Source organism: Mirounga leonina, unplaced genomic scaffold (assembly GCF_011800145.1).
Source record: "Mirounga leonina isolate KUSES-001 unplaced genomic scaffold, KU_Mleo_1.0 Mir_174, whole genome shotgun sequence".
NCBI lineage: Eukaryota > Metazoa > Chordata > Mammalia > Carnivora > Phocidae > Mirounga > Mirounga leonina.
Window position 1 is genome coordinate 14,130,214 of NW_023270451.1, and position 20,661 is coordinate 14,150,874.

The following is a 20,661-nucleotide window of genomic DNA, read 5'->3' on the forward strand; positions in this document are numbered from 1 at the left end:
AGACCACTGAACAGATGCCCAGAGTGGGGAGGCCAGGAGGGCTGGGGCCAGTTCCTGAAAATGTCACCCTTAGCAGACATGGGCCATGTCGCCAAGGAAGAATGTATGAAGTGGGTACAGAGCTGGGCACTTGTGCAGCAGGGGTGTGTAGTACGGGAAGGAGATGAAATCCATGCAGTTAAGCAGGTAGCTAAGTGAGGCATGCTGAGGTCAGAGGTGCAGGAGGCACCACAAGAAGTAGGTGGGGTTATGGAAGACACTCCCACCTGAATGTTAAGCAAAACGTTAGTGATGCCTCTCAGCTCCTCCTGCTCCTTCATCCAGACACCTTGCACCTGCCATGACTCTGTGTCCTGGAAGGTCTGTCTGTGCTCTAGCAGTCCAGTGAGCACTGCTGCTGAGTCCATGAATATAGGCTCCGTTCTGCATCAATGATGTGGATCTCCCACTCCAGGCTGGAGATGACAATGGCCTGGGCACGAGCTGTTCAACAGCAGCCGATCGGCCAGCTCCCTGTAGAGGTGGTCTCTGAAGGAGAACACACAGGGGTTGCCATAAACCAGGTATAGGGAGCCCAACAGTTCCCACCCCCCAATAGATCTTGGCCTTTTTTTCACTGGTGGGAGAATTTCTCATTGAATTTTCTGAAAGCTTATACCTGTCAGTGAAAACTTTGTGCTTTTTCACCCGGGCAATGACCTCCTTGAAGAGTTGACACCATTTGAGACCTACCATGTGTCACATCACCTTGTCCACGAAGCTGAAGGGACTGTTGGTAAGGAAGGCCACCTGTTTCCCATGGGCCACCAGGCTGCTCAGGGTGGCAAAGATTTCCTCCTCTCTCAGGAGGAACTTCTCCATGTCTCACTGGATCCACTGGTATATGAGACCCTTTATGGCACATCTCAACCAACATGTATCACATCCTTGTAGAGGCTCACTTGGACAAACTCCATGTCATGGGCCAGGTAGTGGCCTGGTGGGCAATGCCATCTCTGGCAACAGGAAGATGTCAGTGAACTGCTGGATGGAGGGACTTTTGCTCTAGAAGCCACCGATCTGCTGCAGTGGAGTATGCTCGGTGCTCCCATATAGATCAGTCACTTCCTGGTCCTGCACAATTAGAGGCCTCTGTAGGTAGTCCCCAGTTGCACATAATGGAAGGTCTCTGTCTTTATCTGGAGGCCCCTATGAATGTCTTGGAGTACGCAGATAGCAAAGTTGGAGTAGTAGTCATCCCTTTGAATCCCCCCTGGGTATTTGTGCTCAGGCAGGATGTCACGGTGTGGCACTGAACATCCCCCATTGTAGAGCATCTATGTACTATGCCAGCATGTAGTCAGAGTCGAAGCTATAGATCTCAGCATCACTCAGGCTCATCTTGTTATTGGTGTAGAGGGCTGCTGGTTTCAGGAGACTGAAGACCTGGGGGGTTAGGAGGGGGCAGGGGGTGCAAAAGGTTATGCATCAGTCTCTGCATGTCCTGGTAATGAACCTACAAGTGTGTGTCAAGCTTGATGCTGCTGGCAGGCACAGAGCATGGCCTGCCCAGACAGAGATCTCTGGACTGAGGAGGCTGCAGCCATGGCTGAAGGCAAGGAGAAGGCAGCTGGAGGCCCCCTATGGCCTCTACACAGCAGATAGTGGTAGCAATTGCCAAAACCCCACACCCAGCATGCCTGCTGAGAGCCAAATGGGCTGCCCCTTGGCTGGGTGGGTAGGCCAGTCCACCTCTCTAGCTGCGAGTGTAACTCTGCATTTAAAGTAAGTGATGTGGGTAAACATCCTTCCTTACATTTATTAACCATTTGGTTATGATCTTTATTGAAGTGGTTTTTCAAGGTGATTTTTCTTTGGACCCTTTTTTTTTTAGATTTATAGAAGTTTATATGAGTTTTCTTTGGTAATATGTACTGCAAATATTTTTCTCCACTTCATGTCTTGCTTTTTTATTTTCTTATTGCTGTATTTTAGTGAAAAGAAATACTCAATTTTTAGTGTAACTCTCATTTATTTTCCTTATGGGTAATCTTTCTGTCTTATTTAGGAAATCATTACTTATGCCTGAAGTCATAAATTTACTCTTCTATCTTCTCCTCAATTAGCTCTATGTTTTTCAATAAGTGATTTTTTCAAGAGAAGAAACAACTTGATAATGATAAAAGGATTATCACTAAAATCTGATAAAATATGCAATTAATTTCCTTCATAAATTTAAAAATTCACTTGATAATCTTTAGTAATGAAGAAATGTTGACAGAAAGTTGCAAATATAGGGGATAATCACTGGGGATAAAATAAATTATTTAATGAAGTATGCTTCTACATTGAGAGTACATTAGGGGAAAATAAGTTGTATACCTTACTGTATTTCTGATTAATCAAAGATTTAAAGATCATCATAAAATACTAGAGGGATTTTATGGTAGACTTTACAATGAAGTATGGATCACTACATCAAAAACTAAGGATGTATTGTATGGTGACTAACATAACAAAATAAAATTTAGAAAAAAAGTAGACTTTATATAATTTTTAAATAGGTGAATAAATCTTACAAATCTGTAATACTTTTCATTCTCACAATGTTTAAAGAAAATCAGGAAATGTATTTGCAAAAAATGATGTACAGAAAAGACTCCTACATTATAAAAGCTCACTAATCAATTTGAAAAACAAAGATCTCCATTTCAACTAAATAGAATGGGGCATATATGTTCAAGGATTACAATATGTACTTCACAGGGAGAAAAAAACAAACAGCCAAAACTACATGAACATCTGGACCACTTGACATACAGTGAAAGACCTTCATACTGATTAAAGGAAATTGTGTGTGTGTGTGTGTGTGCACGTGCGTGCACATGCATGCACAGGCGTGCAGGCCCCTGCATGTGTGTGAAGGCTGAAACTACTAAGAAATGGTTTTCTATACTATGGACAGAAATTTAAACATACTTAGAGTGCCCTTTGTCAATAACTATCAAAATTGAAAACTCACATACCTTTTAACCCAACAGTTCCATCTTCAGTAGTTTATTCTATGATTATACTTCCATGGGAAGTTATAAAAAACAATTTCGAAGGCAGCATTTTTGCAGTAGAAACATATGTACTTAATGGCATAATACATTCATATATTTATTTTTATACCGGGAAATAGACCCAAGACAGTTTAAGTCATTACAGGAAAAAAATTGCAGAACTATGTTTATTTGATTGACTGTGTATCAAAAATACAATTGTTCACAAAACATTTCTGGACACATATACAAGGAACCAGTAACGAGGATATTTTTGGAGGCTGGTGGTGTTTGGAATCTCTTATTTTTCATCTTAAAATCTTATGTGTTTTGGTATTTTTATATAAGCATATATTTTTATAATGAAAAATAAAATGATTCTTTGAATTTTAAAAATTGAATCCTTCTACACTAAATGTGCTTAGTTACTATGCTGTTTTTGTAACTGAGTTGTATAAAAATTACAGTGTTTTCTTTTAAAAAATGTGGAATTGTCAAAGCTAAGCACATGATATCTGATGCCATAGAGCTGGCAAAAAAAGAAAAAGTAGTGAATTAAGAACTAGAAAACAAACAATACGATTTCTGAATCTATTTGGTTTCAATTCCATGCTTTATCATTTACAACTGCCATGTCAATGATGTCACTGATGTTCTCTGTTCATTTTCTTTTTCTATTCAATTTTATTAAGACCATTTTCCTGTATATTGTATTTATCTATAGGATTAAATGGAAGTATAATAAAGCATTTATTTTTATAACCATTCTTATCTGATCTCAACTATCTGTAGGCAATTGTACCAAGAAATAACAGGTCTAAATTCATACCCTGAGTTACATATTCATGAGTTTTTTGATTCTACTCTCTATCTTCAGTAAGACCTGAAATTGTCTTCAAAATTATTCTCACTTAGAAGTGTTTTCTTGGACAAGTTTTCCCAAATCTTCTGACCTTGGAGGCATTTACTGGTCAGCAAGGTTTTCCCTGATCCCAAAGCCCAGAATAGTGCCCGTCTGTCAAGACACCTCTAGTTTGCTGTTACACTACCATAATAGACCAACTACTTAATGGTAATCCCTGGGTGCTTCCAGCCAGTCTTGATAGCATTTTCATTGTTGTTGTTACTTCGATTTTTAGATTTCACATATGCGTGAAATCATAAGGCATTTGTCTTTCTCTGACTTACTTCACTTAGCATAATGCCCCATCCATATTGTTGTAAATGATAGGATTTCCTACATTTTCTTTATGGCTAAATAATATCCGTGTGTGTGTGTGTGTGTGTGTGTGTGTGTGTGTGTGTGTGTTACATTTTCTTAATCCATTCAACCATTCAATGGACACAGGTTGTTTTCCTGTCTTGGCCATTGTAAATAATTCTGCAATGAACATGGAGATGCAGAAATCATTTCACCTTAGTGTTTTTATTTCCTTTGGATAAATATCCAGAAGTAGAATTGTTGGATCATATGGCAGTTCAATTTTGAGGTTTTTGAAGAACCTCATTTCTGTTTTCCCTTGTGGCTGCACCAATTTACATTCCCACCAACAGTGCAAAAAGACTCATTTTTCTCCACATCCTCACCAACAAGTTGATCTTTCTTGTCTTTTTGATAATAGCCATTCCAACACGTGTGAGGTGATACCTCATTGTGGTTTTGATTTTTTTTTTTTCCCCCTGATGATTAGTGAGGTTGAGCATCTCTTCATGTACCCTTTGACCATCTGTATGTCTTCTTTGGGAAAAATGTCTATTCAGATGTTCTTTTTTATTAGATTGTTTCGTTTTTATTCTGTGAGTTCTTTATGTATTTGGATATTCCTTACTGGGTATATAATCTGCAAATATTTTCTCCCATTCGGTAAGTTGACCTTTTATTTTATTGATGGTTTTCTTTGCTGTGCAGAAGGTTTTTAGTTTGATGTCCCACTTTTTAAATTTTTGATTTTGGTATCTTTGCTTTTTGCTGTCAAATCCAAAAAAATCATCTTCAATATTCCCAAGATTACTTTGGCTACTTGGGGGGTGAGGAGTCTTCTTTGGTTCATTACAAATTTTAGTGTTCTTTGTTCTATTTCTATGAAAAATACCATTGGAATTATGATAGGGATTACATTGAATCTATAAGTTGTTTTAGGTAGTATGATCATTTTAACAATAATAATTCTAATCCATGAGCTCAGAATACCTTTCCATTTATTTGTGTCACCTTCAGTTTCTTCAATCAGTGTCTTATAGTTTTCTGTATGTGGGCCTTTTAACTCCTTAGCTAATTGAATCCTAGGTACTTGATTCTTTCTCTTGTAATTGTAAATGAGATTTTTTCCCTCAATTTTGCTTTCTTATAGTTCATCATTGGTCTATAAAAATGCAACTGATTTTTATATATTGATTTTTGTGTCCTGCAACTTCATTAAATTCATTTATTCTAACAGTTTTTTGGTGGAATCTTCATAGAGTTTTCTCCATATAATATCATGTCACCTACAAATAGAGAAAGTTTTATTTCTTCCTTTCTGATTTGGATTTATTTCTTTTTCTGGCCTAATTGCTCTAGCTGAGACTTCCACTACTATGTTAAATAGAAGTGGTGAGAGTGGACATCCTTGTCTTACTTTTTTTTTTTTTTAAGATTTTATTTATTTATTTGACAGAGAGACAGCACAAGCAGAGAGAGTGGCAGGCAGAGGCAGAGGGAGAAGCAGGCTCCCCGCAGAGCAAGGGAAGGCCTGATGTGGGACTTGATCCCAGGACCCCGGGATCATGACCTGAGCTGAAGGCAGTCCTCAACCAACTGAACCACCCAGGCACCCCCTTGTCTTGTTTCTAATCTTAGAAGAAAACCTTGAAGGTTTTCACCATAGAGTATGACATTAGGTATAAGACCAATATGCTCTTTATTATGTTAAGTAGTTCCCTCTATACCTACTTTTTGAGCGTTTTTATCATAAATGGACGTCGAATTTTGTTAAATGATTTTACTGCTTCTATTGAGATGGTCATATGATTTTTTTATTTCATTGTTGTTCATTTTGTTTCATTTTGTTGGTTTTGATCCTTCATTTTGTTAGTGTGATATATCACATGGATTGATTTGGAAATGTTGAACCTTCCTTGCATGCCTGGAATAAATCCCACTTGATCTTTTAGTGTACTGTTGAAATGGATTTACTCATATTTTGTTGAAGATTTTGCATCTATTCATTGGGAACATTGGCCCATAATTTTGTTTTCTTGTGGCATCCTTGTCTGGTTTTCATCTCAGGGTAAAGCTGACCTTGTAAAATAAGTTAAAAAGTGTTTCCTCCTCTTCTGTTTTTCAGTAGAGTTTGAGAAGGAGTGGTATTAATTCTTCTTAAAATGTTTGGTACATTTGACCAGTGAAGCCATCTGGTTCTGGACTTTTGTGTGTTGGGAGGAAAAATAGTAAAAGTTTTTTTTGTGTGTCTTTTTTGTTTTGTTTTGATTTTTAGTTAATTTTCTTCAGAGCACTGAGACACAATTCACTAAAGATTAGCTGGAAAAATATATTTTGTCTTCATGATTTTATCAGTCTTTCTTTTAATACTTTCATTTTCAATAGTGTTTCTGTTTTCTTGAATTATGATATATCCCAGTAGGCTTTGTAGACTGTCCACAAATAAGCTCCTGGAAGAGGCCTATACACACATCTAGACATACAGAATTTTAGCAGTAGAGATTATGATAAGAGAGTCACACATCTTCACTGTCCTCAACTTATATACATACACAAAAGTGTAATATATTTACATTTATACATATAATATTGTTCTGACTTTCCAATGAGTAAAAGAGAAAAATAAACTATTCATGGCTATATGAAAATGCCTCCCCAAAATTCCTAACAGGTTTTGTAACACCCTAGGTTCTCACTTTTCTCATAATAATAGCTGCCCTGTCTGTGTCTCCCAAAGTTCTTTCAAAGTTCAAAGGAAATAGCAAACATAAATGTCATTGTTTACCATAGGGGGAAAACATAAAATACAGAAAAATCATAGCACTGAAATTATGTTCCCACAGTTCATTCTGACAGCCCAAACCAAGATACGCAAATCATTGTTCACTTAGATTGGCTTTACACCTCTATTTAAAACATATTACATCATGACAAAAGGCTGGAGCCTGAGCATTAAGTTTTTAATCAAGAAAGTAGGGATCAAGAGCAAAAATGTATTTTATGCCAGTTTTTCCATTGAGTAGGTGACACTAAATCAATCACGTATTTGGTAGGATCGCTTTTGAGCATATGTTAAGGCATTATTTTGCACTCTTGGTAATTAACTCCTCTGAACCACAGATTGTTTCTCAGTATAGTGAAAAAAAAGAGTTAGTCTGATCCAGAAGTGTGCTGTCGACTAAGTTCTAAACTCTTTGATAAGAAATAGGCAATTGGGAGAACATACACTTAAACAGAGCCAAGTCTATAGGGAACACTTCTATTTAGAAGGCACTGGGAAAATAAGCACACAATATTAATGGCATTCCAAAGATAATATCTTTTACGGAGAACTATATTTTAGAAGTTTACATGACTTCTTACAAAATATGGAAATTCAAGCATCCCACATCTCCAATTCCTGACTTTAATAATATAATAGGAGATAATAATAGAACATCTAACTGCCTACATTTCCTTGGAGAATATAAAAAGAATCTTTGTTTTTCATAGATAATCAATCTGTAAACCACTTACCATACCACTAGGCTAAAGCACACAGACTATTCCATTTGGCAGCTATTTTATTGTATCTTCTTTGATTTTTTTTTTTTTAAGCAGTTTGTAGAGATTGGGTGTAAATTATGACAAACTTTGTATGGATCTATTCTTGCAGGGTTGTGTCATCATTTTGGTTAAATTCTTTGTTATGCCTCCCTCTAAAGTAGTGGTTATCTTTGAAGACTTAAAATTGTACTCTGGCTTCACAAGATATATGTCCTTCTAAACTATCATGTAAATGACTAAAGAAATCCTATTCTGAGATACAGCAGGGTTATTATGCACCACATGGACTATTTCAAAGAATGGCTGATATCATTCTTGAAATAGATTGTTCACAGAGGAAATATGCAGGTTTTATATTAGTGCTTTCTGTTACTGTTTCACCCTGGGACTTAACAAGATCCATGTGTTTAGTGAGATCTCTAAGAAGAAACACGCTCACACTAGTGCACGCCTATAGGGAATGGAGCCTTGTCCAAGATTAATTTATTAAGACAGGAGCACCCACTTGCCACCAATTTAAAGAATCAGGGTGAGTGAAAAGAATAACTGAATGGGAAATTCAGGGTATTTGTCACAGCTAAACAGCATTGACTTGTGGTAAGAATACCTTCCATTTGCAGGGAATCTATTATTTTCAAAATATTTTGTAAATGCTATTTCATTTAATTCCCAACACAAATTTTTGTAGGTAATTAGAGAACGTCCAACAATAATAATCATAAAACAAAAACAACTAGTGGTAGTTGGGAGTTTTTTTGTTTGTTTGTTAGTTTGTTTTTTTTGGTTTGTTTGTTTGTTTGTTTTTGCACCAGTCTCTATTCTATGTGCTTTATAAATAATAATTTATCTATTCTTCACTAATACTCTGTGAGTTAAGTCCTATTTATAGGTCTATTTCACAGCTCAAGAGAATGCAGCAAAGAAAGATCAAATAATTTGTCCAGGGAAACAAAGTCAGGAAATGGTCAAGCCAGGCACTCTGCTGATGTCAGATCAATGACAGTCCAACTAGGCTAGAGTTCTTTAGTTCTTTTGACAAAACAAATTTCTTTCATTGAATGAAGGACATATATCTTGTGAAGCCAGAGACCTTGAGCTGCTAATGAGAGTGAGAATAAACAAACACTATCTTGGCTTAGTTGTGTTTTTTTCATCCCTAGTGATGATCACTTTAATCACATTTATGTGACTGCCCATGAATGTTTGGATAGTCATCCAAAACACTTGACAGAGATTCAAGACTGTACTGTGCTATAGTGTAGAATATTAGAAAGGAGCTGAATAGATGGGGACTACATTTTCCATCATATCCATCTCCAGGCATAGTACTGGTTCTCAAAAATAAAATGTGACCCAAGGTGTTTTGGAAGAAGTTGGGCTTTTTCTCCACCACTTCTTCTCTCCTCTGCCTACTTGAAAGTGATAACCAGGACATTCTTGAAAACCTTTTGAGATTAGAGAGGAAGTGTCAGCCAACCTGGAGTATCCATTTTGATTTTCATGGGTGGTCTGTCATGTCTTAGGATTATTACTTTGGGTATTATTTATTTAACAGGTTATTTAACCTAACTTACACAATGCCTATTGATTTGGTTATAATTTTAAAAACCAAAAAATAAACTCACAAGCCTAAGTTGGAAAAATTATATATTATTACAATTATATATTATTATAAAAATTATATATATTTTATGTGTGTGGCAGTGTGGTGGAAGTGGGTTTGTATTTTCTTAACTTTCTAGGACTTTGGGGCTTTTCCTCATTTTCCCACCATCTCAACCATGCAATTAGAGAGACCTTACAGAGCAAACAAAATCAGTAGATGTTTAAAGTGACTTCTAAAAAAGAAAATGAGAATGATAATTTCAAATTAGTATGTAAAAAGGAAAAAAATCAGGTAGCAAAACAAGTATAAAACGAGCAGAGAAAAACAATTATCCAATAAAAAATTAGACAATAGAAAAAATACTAGAAAAAATTTAGATAATCTCAGGAAGTTTGAATCTCTAGAAAGAAGTTTCATATTTAGCACTATAGCTGACTGGATAGCCAGAGAAAGATTCCCAATAAGGAATACATTAAATGTTTGAGGAAATGTTAACCATGGAGTATTCTTGACAAATGGTAGTAGTGACAATGCTTTAATCTTTTTCAATTCTCATATTTGGAAAAAAAAAAAAGTAAAATTATCTAGCAAAAACAAAAACTCATGGAAAGTATTTACAACATAACTAGGTGGCAAGTTACCCCCGTGAATCCCAAAATACAAGTAGGTTGAATTAAAAAAGAAAAAAAGCAACCAAAAAAACCCACCAAACCTGCATGGCATCCACATATGTGAGGCTAAAAGCAAAGGGAATCTGCAAGGCATCTGACACACCCAAGAGCAGTAGAAGAAATCTGTGGGCCAGCCTGACACCTCCAAGAGCAGTAGAAATTGCTGTGAGTCAACCTGAGAACATTAGCTGCCATGGGGAGGAGGTCTGCCAGGTGAAATTGTGGATGAGTACATGAGATCTACCATAAGCACTAAAGTCTTTAAAAGCTCCGCAAGCTAACTACCCTGAAGAGAAACTGCTGAGAGTGTAATAAAAATTAAGCAAGATAAGAACAGAGAGGAAAGAAGAAAACGTCCAGATAAAAGTAGGTAAAGTTTAAGAGACCCAGGAAATCTCAGAAAACATGCGAGTATTTTTTTTTTCTCACTCAAAAAAATAACAAAATGGAGCACTAAATTCAAAAAGTTTCAGAACCATGTCTCCTTTTAAAAGTTCAGAAAACTATTTTGCACAAAAATAAGCAACAGATAATTATCAAGGTCAAATTCCATACATATGTATTATAAGAACAAAAGATAATATGGTAGAGAATAACATCTCTATGGAAAATAAAAATTTTAGGATAAATTATAAGCCAATTGAAAATGATAGTAGACATAAAATAACAAATGAGAATTAGACTAAACATAATCAAGGTGATATTACTCAGGAAAGAATTAAAAGAAAAAATTAATGACAACATAATTTAAAAAACAAGTAAATAATGTAGAAAATGCTTTTTTTAAAATTTGAACTTTAAAATTTGACTATTTTAAAAAACAAAAAGATAAAGTTTCAATGAAAAGTGATGGTTACTAAAGCCAGGCAAAGAAGATCAAAATACACATGGTATGACTTTCTAAAGAAGAAACCCAAAGCATGGAAAGAAGAAACCCAAAGCATGGAAAAATAACATACACAAAACAAACTATAACTTAAGAAAATTTTCCTGAAGTTAAAATAGTGTAAATTCGTACTAAAGAAGATCCAGAGTGACTAACCCCAAGACATATTTTATTAAAATCATTACACTTGAAAAGATTTTTAAAAGCAAAAGCTCAATTGGGCATCAAGACAAAAACTTAAATTATCATTAGATTTTCAACAGTAAGGTTTTTTTTCTGTACAAAAATAATGGAGTAATATATTAATACATTCAAGAAAATAAAAATAATTTGAGTCAACATAAAATCCACCAAAACTGACTTTCTAGTATAAAGGCATGAACAAATTTGTATCAACATGAAAGAACTCAGGGATTATTTTTTTCTGGAGCCTTCCCGAGAAATCTAGAGAACAGTCTTCAGATAACCAAATGGCTCTAAAGGCATTGACACAGGGAGGTTGGTGAAAGTTAAGCATGTAGCTACTCACAGAATTAAAACTGAGCAAGGCTTAAACATGAAAGAGAACGGCAAACAATGATTGCATGACCAGACATTGTAGATATAATACAACTATTGAAACTGTGAGAAATTGGGACAACACATGCAAAAAGTTAAACTGTTCTCAGAGATTACTTATGTGATGGAAGAATTAATGTCATTTTCCTGGGAATGTTGTGTGTATAATGTGGGATAAATTTAAAATAATGCTAATGGAATATACAAACTCTATTATCTTGTGTGCCCTGGAGAACTTGGATTCTAGTTACAAAAGAAGGGAGATAGGAATGTAATGTAGAAGACCTATAAAAAGTCTGGTAGTCCTAAATTTGAATGGAGGTGGTATCAGTAAGACTTCATGAAGCCTTAGATCTCTTTAAAGTGTCTGTCTAGGGCACCTGGATGGCTCATTTTGTTAAGCATCTGCCTTCAGCTCAGCTCATGATCGGGAGTTCTGGCATGGAGCCCTACGTCAGGTCCCTACTCAGTGGGGAGCCTGATTCTCCCTCTCCCTTTGCCTGCCACTCCCCCCTGCTTGTTCTCTCTCTAAGTCAAATAAAAAAATAAAAATCTTAAAAAAAAAAAAAGCATCTATCATCAACTTAGCTTCTTTACTTAATTCATAGTAAAGGCCTAAGAAGAAGGGCCAACGGAGTATTAATGAGTATTAAGAGTTTTTATTTCCCAGATTGGGGTCTTCATTATTTTTCCTACTATGTGAAATGAGTATCTCTTAGAGAAATGGCTGACTCTAATTCTGGAGCAGAAAATGTCCAAGTTAAGCATGGAACATGGCGTCACACAGGATAGTAACGAAGATATTAAAGATTTTTAGGGTCACAACAAAAGGACCAGGAACTAATTTGAAGTGAATGTTCATGCTAAAAGTAGAAAAATTTGAGTTTGGAAAGTGATAATAATTACAACTGGTAGAAATGAATCATATATGTTGGTGTACATTTTTTTTTTATGGTGTACGTACTCTTAAGTAAATGACATTCAGTTTTTCAAATATTCTTGAAATTTTGTTCATCATTCTAGAGCAATAATATCATGGAATTTGAATCATAACTTTTTGTTGAAATTTATAATACTAAAGGAAAGATAGATATTTTAAGCCTGAAAATGAAATTGAGAAATTCTGTGGGAAGAGATACTAAAATAACTACACGATTGCTGCGAGACTCTCCCAAATGACTACATTTTGGGTGGTAGGTAGCTTTCATCAAGTTTTTTTTAATGCCATCTTTTTGGTGATGTTCCTGATACTCTGCAAAAAGAGTTGATCTTTTCTAACATCTTAGAACACTGTGTTTCTCCTCTGACTTCATATTAAATTCATGTATGTACATAATTTATATGTATTCCTAGGTAATCTGTTGAGAAAATATCCATGACTTCTTAGGTCCATATCCTTGATCACAAAGAAGAAGAAAAACATTTACAAAAGACAAATAATCTAGATTTTGATTATATCAAAAATTTAAATACTTTGAAATTTGATCAGCTTAATTTCATAGGTTTTTAAGGAATAATGTGGAAAGCCAGAGGTGACTAGTAGAGATATGCCCATTCTTTTGAACCAAGAATGAGAAGTGATTTATATCATTGTGTAAATTAAGTAAAACAATTACCAGAAGAACAAAGTGACACAAGCAAACTTACATCAAAAAAAAAAAAAAGTTAATCCTGAATAATTTACTAAACATGGAAGGGTATTGTGAGGCAGGTGTAGAATTAAATCTGGAAAGTTGTACACAAAACAAAGGGGCACAAAATGTGCATGTTGTGACTAAGCAAGGAGTTTTAAAAATGTTTAAAGACACCTTGTGAATTAATGAAAGGGATGAGCTAAAACTACTTTTGGCACCAAGAAGCTTGGACCTTGTTTGCTTCTGATCTGTGCTCTTTGGGAAGAAGCATTTGCCATTTCTCCTTGGATCTCACTCATGGTAGTTAAGCCATAGCATAAAAAGTGTGGGTAGGTAGAAAAGGGCAGGATTAGAGGGCTAACCTTGGTTACACTAATATTCAGAAGTTGGGTGAACATACCCCTTCAGATCCCTACATTTGTATCTTTCGGGTAAATACCCAGTGGTGCAATTGCTGGGTCATATGGTAGCTCTATTTTCAACTTTTTGAGGAACCTCCATACTGTTTTCCAGAGTGACTGCACCAGCTTGCATTCCCACCAACAGTGTAGGAGGGTTCCCCTTTCTCTGCATCCCCGCCAACATCTGTCGTTTCCTGACTTGTTAATTTTAGCCATTCTGACTGGTGTGAGGTGATATCTCATTGAGGTTTTGATTTGGATTTCCCTGATGCTGAGCAATGTTCAGCACTTTTTCATGTGTCTGTTGGCCATTTGAATGTCTTCTTTGGAAAAATGTCTGTTCATGTCTTCTGCCCATTTCTTGATTGGATTCTTTGTTCTTTGGGTGTTGAGTTTGATGAGTTCTTGATAGATTTTGGATACTAGCCCTTTATCTGATACGTCATTTGCAAATATCTTCTCCCATTCTGTCGGTTGTCTTTGGTTTTGTTGACTGTTCCTTCTGCAGTGCAAAAGCTTCTTATCTTGATGAAGTCCCAATAGTTCATTTTTGCCCTTGCTTCCCTTGCCTTTGGCGATGTTTCTAGGAAGAAGTTGCTTCGGCTGAGGTCAAAGAGGTTGCTGCCTGTGTTCTCCTTTAGGATGTTGATGGACTCCTGTCTCACATTGAGGTCTTTCAACAATTTGGAGTCTATTTTTGTGTGTGGTGTAAGGAAACGGTCCAGTTTAACTCTTCTGCACGTGGCTATCCAATTTTCCCAACACCATTTGTTGAAGAGACTGTCTTTTTTCCATTGGACATTCTTTCCTGATTTGTCAAAGATGAGTTGATCATAGAGCTGAAGGTCCATTTCTGGGCTCTCTATTCTGTTCCACTGATCTATGTGTCTGTTTTTGTGCCAGTACCATACTGTCTTGATGATGACATCTTTGTAGTAGAGCTTGAAGTCCCGAATTGTGATGCCACCAGCTTTGCTTTTCTTTTTCAACATTCCTCTGGCTATTTGGGGTCTTTTCAGGTTCCATACAAATTTTAGGATTATTTGTTCATTTCTTTGAAAAAAGTGAATGGTATTTTGATAGGGATTGCATTAAGTGTGTAGATTGCTCTAGGTAGCATTGACATCTTCACAATATTTGTTCCTCCAATCCATGAGCATGGAACGTTTTTCCATTTCTTTGTGTCTTCCTCAATTTCTTTCATGAGTATTTTATAGTTTTCTGAGTACGGATCCTTTGCCTCTTTGGTTAGATTTATTCCTAGGAATCATGATTTGGGGTGCAATTGTAAATGGGATCAACTCCTTAATTTCTTTTTTCTGTCTTGTTGTTTGTGTATAGGAATGCCACTGATTTCTGTGCATTGATTTTATATCCTGTCACTTTACTGAATACCTGTATGAGTTCTAGCAGTTTTGGGGTGGAGTCTTTGGGGTTCTCCACATAAAGTATCATATCATCTGCAAACAGTGAGAGTTTGACTTCTTCTTTGACAATTTGGATGCCTTTGATTTCTTTTTGTTGTCTGATTGCTGTGGCCAGGACTTCTAATACTATGTTGAATAGCAGTGGTGATAGTGGACATCCCTGCCGCGTTCCTGACCTTAGGGGGAAAGCTTTCAGTTTTTCCCCATTGAGAATGATATTTGCTGTGTGTTTTTCATAGGTGGCTTTTATGATATTGAGGTATGTACCCTCTATGCCTATACTCTGAAGAGTTTTGATCAAGAAAGGATGCTGTACTTTGTCCAATGCTTTTCTGCATCTATTGAGAGGATCATATGGTTCTTGTTCTTTCTTTTATTAATGTATTGTATCACATTGATTGATTTGTGGATGTTGAACCAACCTTGCAGCCCAGGGATAAATCCCACGTGGTCATGGTGAATAATCCTTTTAATGTATTGTTGGCGCCTATTGGCTAGTATTTTGGTGAGAATTTTTGCACCCATGTTCATAGAGAATATTGGTCTGTAATTCTCCTTTTTAATGGGGTCTTTGTCTGGTTTTGGGACCAAGGTAATGGTGGCCTCATAAAATGAGTTTGGAAGTTTTCCTTCCATTTCTATTTTTTGGAACAGTTTCAGAAGAATAGGTATTAATTCTTCTTGAGACGTTTGGTAGAATTTCCCTGGGAAGCCATCTGGCCCTGGGCTTTTGTTTATTGGGAGATTTTTGATGACTGCTTCAATTTCCTTAGTGATTATGGGCCTGTTCAGGTTTTCTATTTCTTCCTGGTTCAGTTTTGGTAGTTTATACATCTCTAGAAATCCATCCATTTCTTCCAGGTTATCTCATTTGCTGGCATAGAGTTGCTCATAATATGTTCTTTTTTTTTTTTAAGATTTTATTTATTTATTTGAGAGAGAGAGAGAATGAGAGACAGAGAGCATGAGAGGAGGAGGGTCAGAGGGAGAAGCAGACTCCCTGCCAAGCAGGGAGCCCGATGCGGAACTCGATCCCGGGACTCCAGGATCATGACCTGAGCCGAAGGCAGTCGCTTAACCAACTGAGCCACCCAGGCACCCTCATAATATGTTCTTATAATTGTTTGTATTTCTTTGGTGTTGGTTGTGATCTCTCCTCTTTCATTCATGATTTTGTTGATTTGGGTCATTTTTCTTTTTGATAAGTCTGGCCAGGGGTTTCTCAATCTTGTTAATTCTTTCAAAGAACCAGCTCCTAGTTTTGTTGATCTGTTGTACTGTTCTTTTGGTTTCTATTTCATTGATTTCTGCTCTGATCTTTATTATTTCTTTTCTCCTGCTGGGTTTAGGCTTTATTTGCTGTTCTTTCTCCAGCACCTGTAGGTGTAGGGTTAGGTTGTGTATTTGAGACGTTTCTTCTTTTTATATTGCTGTATAGTTTCCTCTTAGGACTGCCTTTGTTGCATCCCGAAGATTTTGAACAATTGTGTTTTCATTTTCATTTGTTTCCATGAATTTTTTTAAATTCTTCTTTAATTTCCTGGTTGATCCATTCATTCTTCAGTAGGATGCTCTTGAGCTTCCATGTATTTGAGTTCTTTCCAACTTTCCTCTTGTGCTTGAATTCTAGTTCCAAAGCATTGTGGTCTGAAAATATGCAGGGAATGATCCCAGTCTTTTGATACCAGTTGAGACCTGATCTGTGACCTAGGATGTGATCTATTCTGGAGAATGTTCCATGGGCACTAGAGGAGAATGTGTATTCCATTGCATTGGGATGGAATGTTCTGAATATGTCTGTGAAGTCCATTTGATCCAGTGTGTCATTTAAAGTCTTTATTTCCTTGTTGATCTTTTGCTTAGATGATCTGTCCATCTCAGTGAGGGGGGTGTTAAAGTCCCCCACTATTATTGTATTGTTGTCAATGTGTTTCTTTCCTTTTGTTATTAATTGCCTTATATAATTGGCTGCTCCCATGTTAGGGGCATAGATATTTACAATTGTTAGTTCTTCTTGTTGGATAGTCCCTTTAAGTAGGATATAGTGTCCTTCCTTGTCTCTTACTACAGTCTTTGTTTTAAAATCTAATTTGTCTGATATAAGGATTGCCACCCCAGCTTTCTTTTGGTGTCCATTCGCATGGTAAATGGTTTTCCAGCCCCTCACTTTCAATCTGGGGGTGTCTTTGGGTCTAAAATGAGTCTCTTGCAGACAGCATATCGATGGGTCTTGTTTTTTTTATCCAATCTAATACCCTATGTCTTTTGATTGGGGTATTTAGCCCATTTACATTCAGGGTAACTATTGAAAGGTATGAATTTAGTGCCATTGTATTGCCTGTAAGGTGACTGTTACTGTATATTGTCTGTGTTCCTTTCTGGTCTCTGTTACTTTTAGGGTCTCTCTTTGCTTAGAGGACCTCTTTCAATATTTCCTGTAGGGCTGGTTTCATGTTTGCAAATTCCTTTAGTTTTTGTTTGTCCTGGAAGCTTTTTATCTCTCCTTCTATTTTCAGTGACACCTAGCTGGATATAGTATTCTTGGCTGCATATTTTTCTCATTTAGTGCTCTGAATATATCCTACCAGTCCTTTCTGGCCTGCCAGGTATCTGTGGATAGTTCTATTGCCAATCTAATGTTTCTACCATTGTAGGTTACAGATCTCTTCTCCTGAGCTGCTTTCAGGATTTTCTCTTTGTCTCTGAGACTTGTAAATTTTACTATTAGATGTCGGGGTGTTGACCTATTTTTATTGATTTTGAGGGGGGTTCTCTGTGCCTCCTGGATTTTGATGCCTGTTTCCTTCCCCAAATTAGGGAAGTTCTCCACTGTAATTTGCTCCAATGTACCTTCTGCCCCCCTCTCTCTTTCTTCTTCTTCTGGGATCCCAATTATTCTAATATTGTTTCATCTTATGGTATCACTTATCTCTCGAATTCTGCCCTTGTGATCTAGTAGTTGTTTATCTCTCTTTTTCTCAGGTTCTTTATTTTCCATCATTTTGTCTTCTATATCACTAATTCTCTCTTCTGCCTCATTTATCCTAGCAATTAGAGCCTCCGTTTTTTATTGCACCTCATTAATAGCCTTTTTATTTCAACTTGGTTAAATTTTAGTTCTTTTACTTCTCCAGAAAGGGTTTCTCTAATACCCTCCATGCTTTTTTCAAGCCCAGCTCGTATCTTTAAAATCATCGCTCTGAACTCTAGTTCCGACATCTTACTAATGTCTGTATTGATTAGGTCTCTGGCAGTCAGTACTGTCTCTTGTTCTTTTTTTTGAGGTGATTTTTCCGTCTTGTCATTTTGTCCAGAGGAGAATAGATGAATGAGAGAGCAAAATGCTAACAGGGTAACAATGACCCTGGAAAAATATACACTGAACAAATCAGAAGAGACCTGAACCCGGGGGAAAAGAAAGGGAAAGAAAGAAAAAAGGAAAAAAAAGAGAAAAAGATAAAAACAAACAAACAAACAAAAAACAGAATATGATCAAATATGATCAGGCTGGTGTATAGATCAGTGCCGCACACTAGATTTTGGGTGTATTTTGGTCCGTTAGAAGAAAGTACCTCCTAAAATTTTGAAGAAAAACTTATATAGTACAAAAATAAGGGCAAATACAATGAAGGGATGGAATATGACTAAAGATGAAAATTATAAAAGATTTTATAAAAGGAATTGATAAGACAAGAAGTTGGTTGAAAAAAGAAAGAAGAGGATTTAAAAAAAAAAAGTGAGAATGTGATCAGGCAGGAGACTAGAACAAAGCCATACACTAGAGATTTAGGTTATTTTTTGGTCTGTTAGAAGAAACTGTATCTCAAAATTTTAAAGAGAGAACTATATATATATATATATACCAAAAATAAGGTTAACTACTATGAAGGGATAGAATATGACTCCAAAAATGAAAAATAAAAAAGATTTTCAAAAATGGGATTGATGAGATGTTGGTGGAAAAAGGGAAAAAGAAAAATTCAAAAAAAATAGAAAAAGGAAAAAAAGAAAATTAAAAAAATTAACTTTGAAAGACTAAAGAATCGTTATGGATTCTATGTGCATTATTCCCCTAGCGCTGGAGTTCTGCCATTCTCATTGATTGGTAAACTTGGACTTGGCTGGCTGTTCTTGCTGATCTTCTGGGGGAGGCATCTGTTGTTGTGGTTCCCAAATGTCTTTGCCAGAGGCGGAATTGCCCCACCCTTGCCAGGTCTGGCCTCAGTAATCTGCTCAGGTTTTGCTCTCAGGAGCTTTTGTTCCCTGAAAGCTTTCTGTAGAGCTTTGGAGGCTGAGAGTGAAAATTGCGGCCTCCCAGTCTCCTCCCAGAGGAGCTGAGAACTCGGGGCCCCACTCCTCAGTGAGCCCCCAGAGAAAAGTAGTCACTCCCGTCTCCCTGGTCTCTGGCTGCACTCCGTGCTCACCCAGCCTGTGACCGAGCATTTCTATCTCTGGCACCCGACTACATGTGGAGTCTCCAAACCCAGCAGATCCCTGTGGTGCACTCCTGCGCTGCTCCTCCCAGGGGAGGAAGGGGAGTCTCCCTGGATCTGCTGCTTGTTGGGTCCCTGCTGGAGGAGCAGTAGCCTGACTCTGCTGCGGATCATGGTTTATGGCAACCCCGAGCTGAGAGCCTGTGCCTCGGCTCTGTCTCTGCAGCCGGCTTCCCAGCTCCGATACCTGGGAGCTCTGCTGCACTTAGGCACACCCGGTCCTTCTGTGACTCCAAGGGTCCTGAGACCACACTGTCCCAGCAAGGGTCCCACACCCCACTTAGCCACTGGAGTGACGTCCCTCAGCGGAGCAGACTTTTTAAGAGTTCCGATTTTGTGTTCCGGGGCTCTATCACTTGCCAGTAGTGGCCGAGGGAGGCCCCCTCCCCTGCCATCTATCCTCCTGAGTATCGGCTCGGATTCACTTCTCCGCATGTCCTACCTTCCAGAAAGTGGTCGCTTTTCTGTTCAGAGAGTTGTTGCTATTCTTTTCTTTGATCTCCTGTTGAGTTTGTAGGTGTTCAGAATGGTTTGATCCCTATCCAGCTGAATTCCTGGGACCAGACGAAATCCAGGTCTCCTACTCCTCCGCCATCTTGCTCCAGTTATCAGTTATCAGGTTCTCATTTAAGAACCATCCTCAGTGTTATTGTAAAACAACTTTTCATATAGCCCATTGAGGAGGCAGAGTTATGAATGGCTGACAATACATAAGGAGCACATTTCACATCCATAATAGTTTTTAGTTTATACAGTTTTGACTCCTACACTTGTCCCATTTTAATATGTTGTCCTTTGAGGGTGGCAATAAAATAAATAAGCCGTCTATTTTATAGATGAGAAATAGAACATTTAGAAAGCTTAAGGGACTTTTCATAGTTCATGTGTCTGGTTTCTGCAGAGATGAACTCAGTATCAAATCCTATGACTGTGAATCTTTTACATGTAAGTTAAATTTTCTTGCATTTGTGCACTGCTTGTATGTAGTTCAAGAAAAACTCTCCATTCCCCATAGTTCTATGAAGGAAGTGAGTTCTAGACCATTTAAATGGTCGGAAATACAACAGATAGGATTATTTTATAGAGAAGCAATTATCTATTAAAAATAATAGTTATCTCAATATATATATTTTAAATACATCTATTTGTAATTTTTAAATGAAAGAAACTATTAAAATAAGAATAAAAACGGTGAAAGAATAAGCAGGAAGGAAT

The 20,661-nt window shown here is 37.0% G+C and overlaps 1 pseudogene; it reads right to left on the reverse strand.

The window, feature by feature from the left end:
- Positions 1-285: 285 nt before the first annotated feature.
- LOC118021268 overlaps positions 286-20,661 on the reverse strand; it is a 47,668-nt pseudogene continuing 27,292 nt past the window's right edge.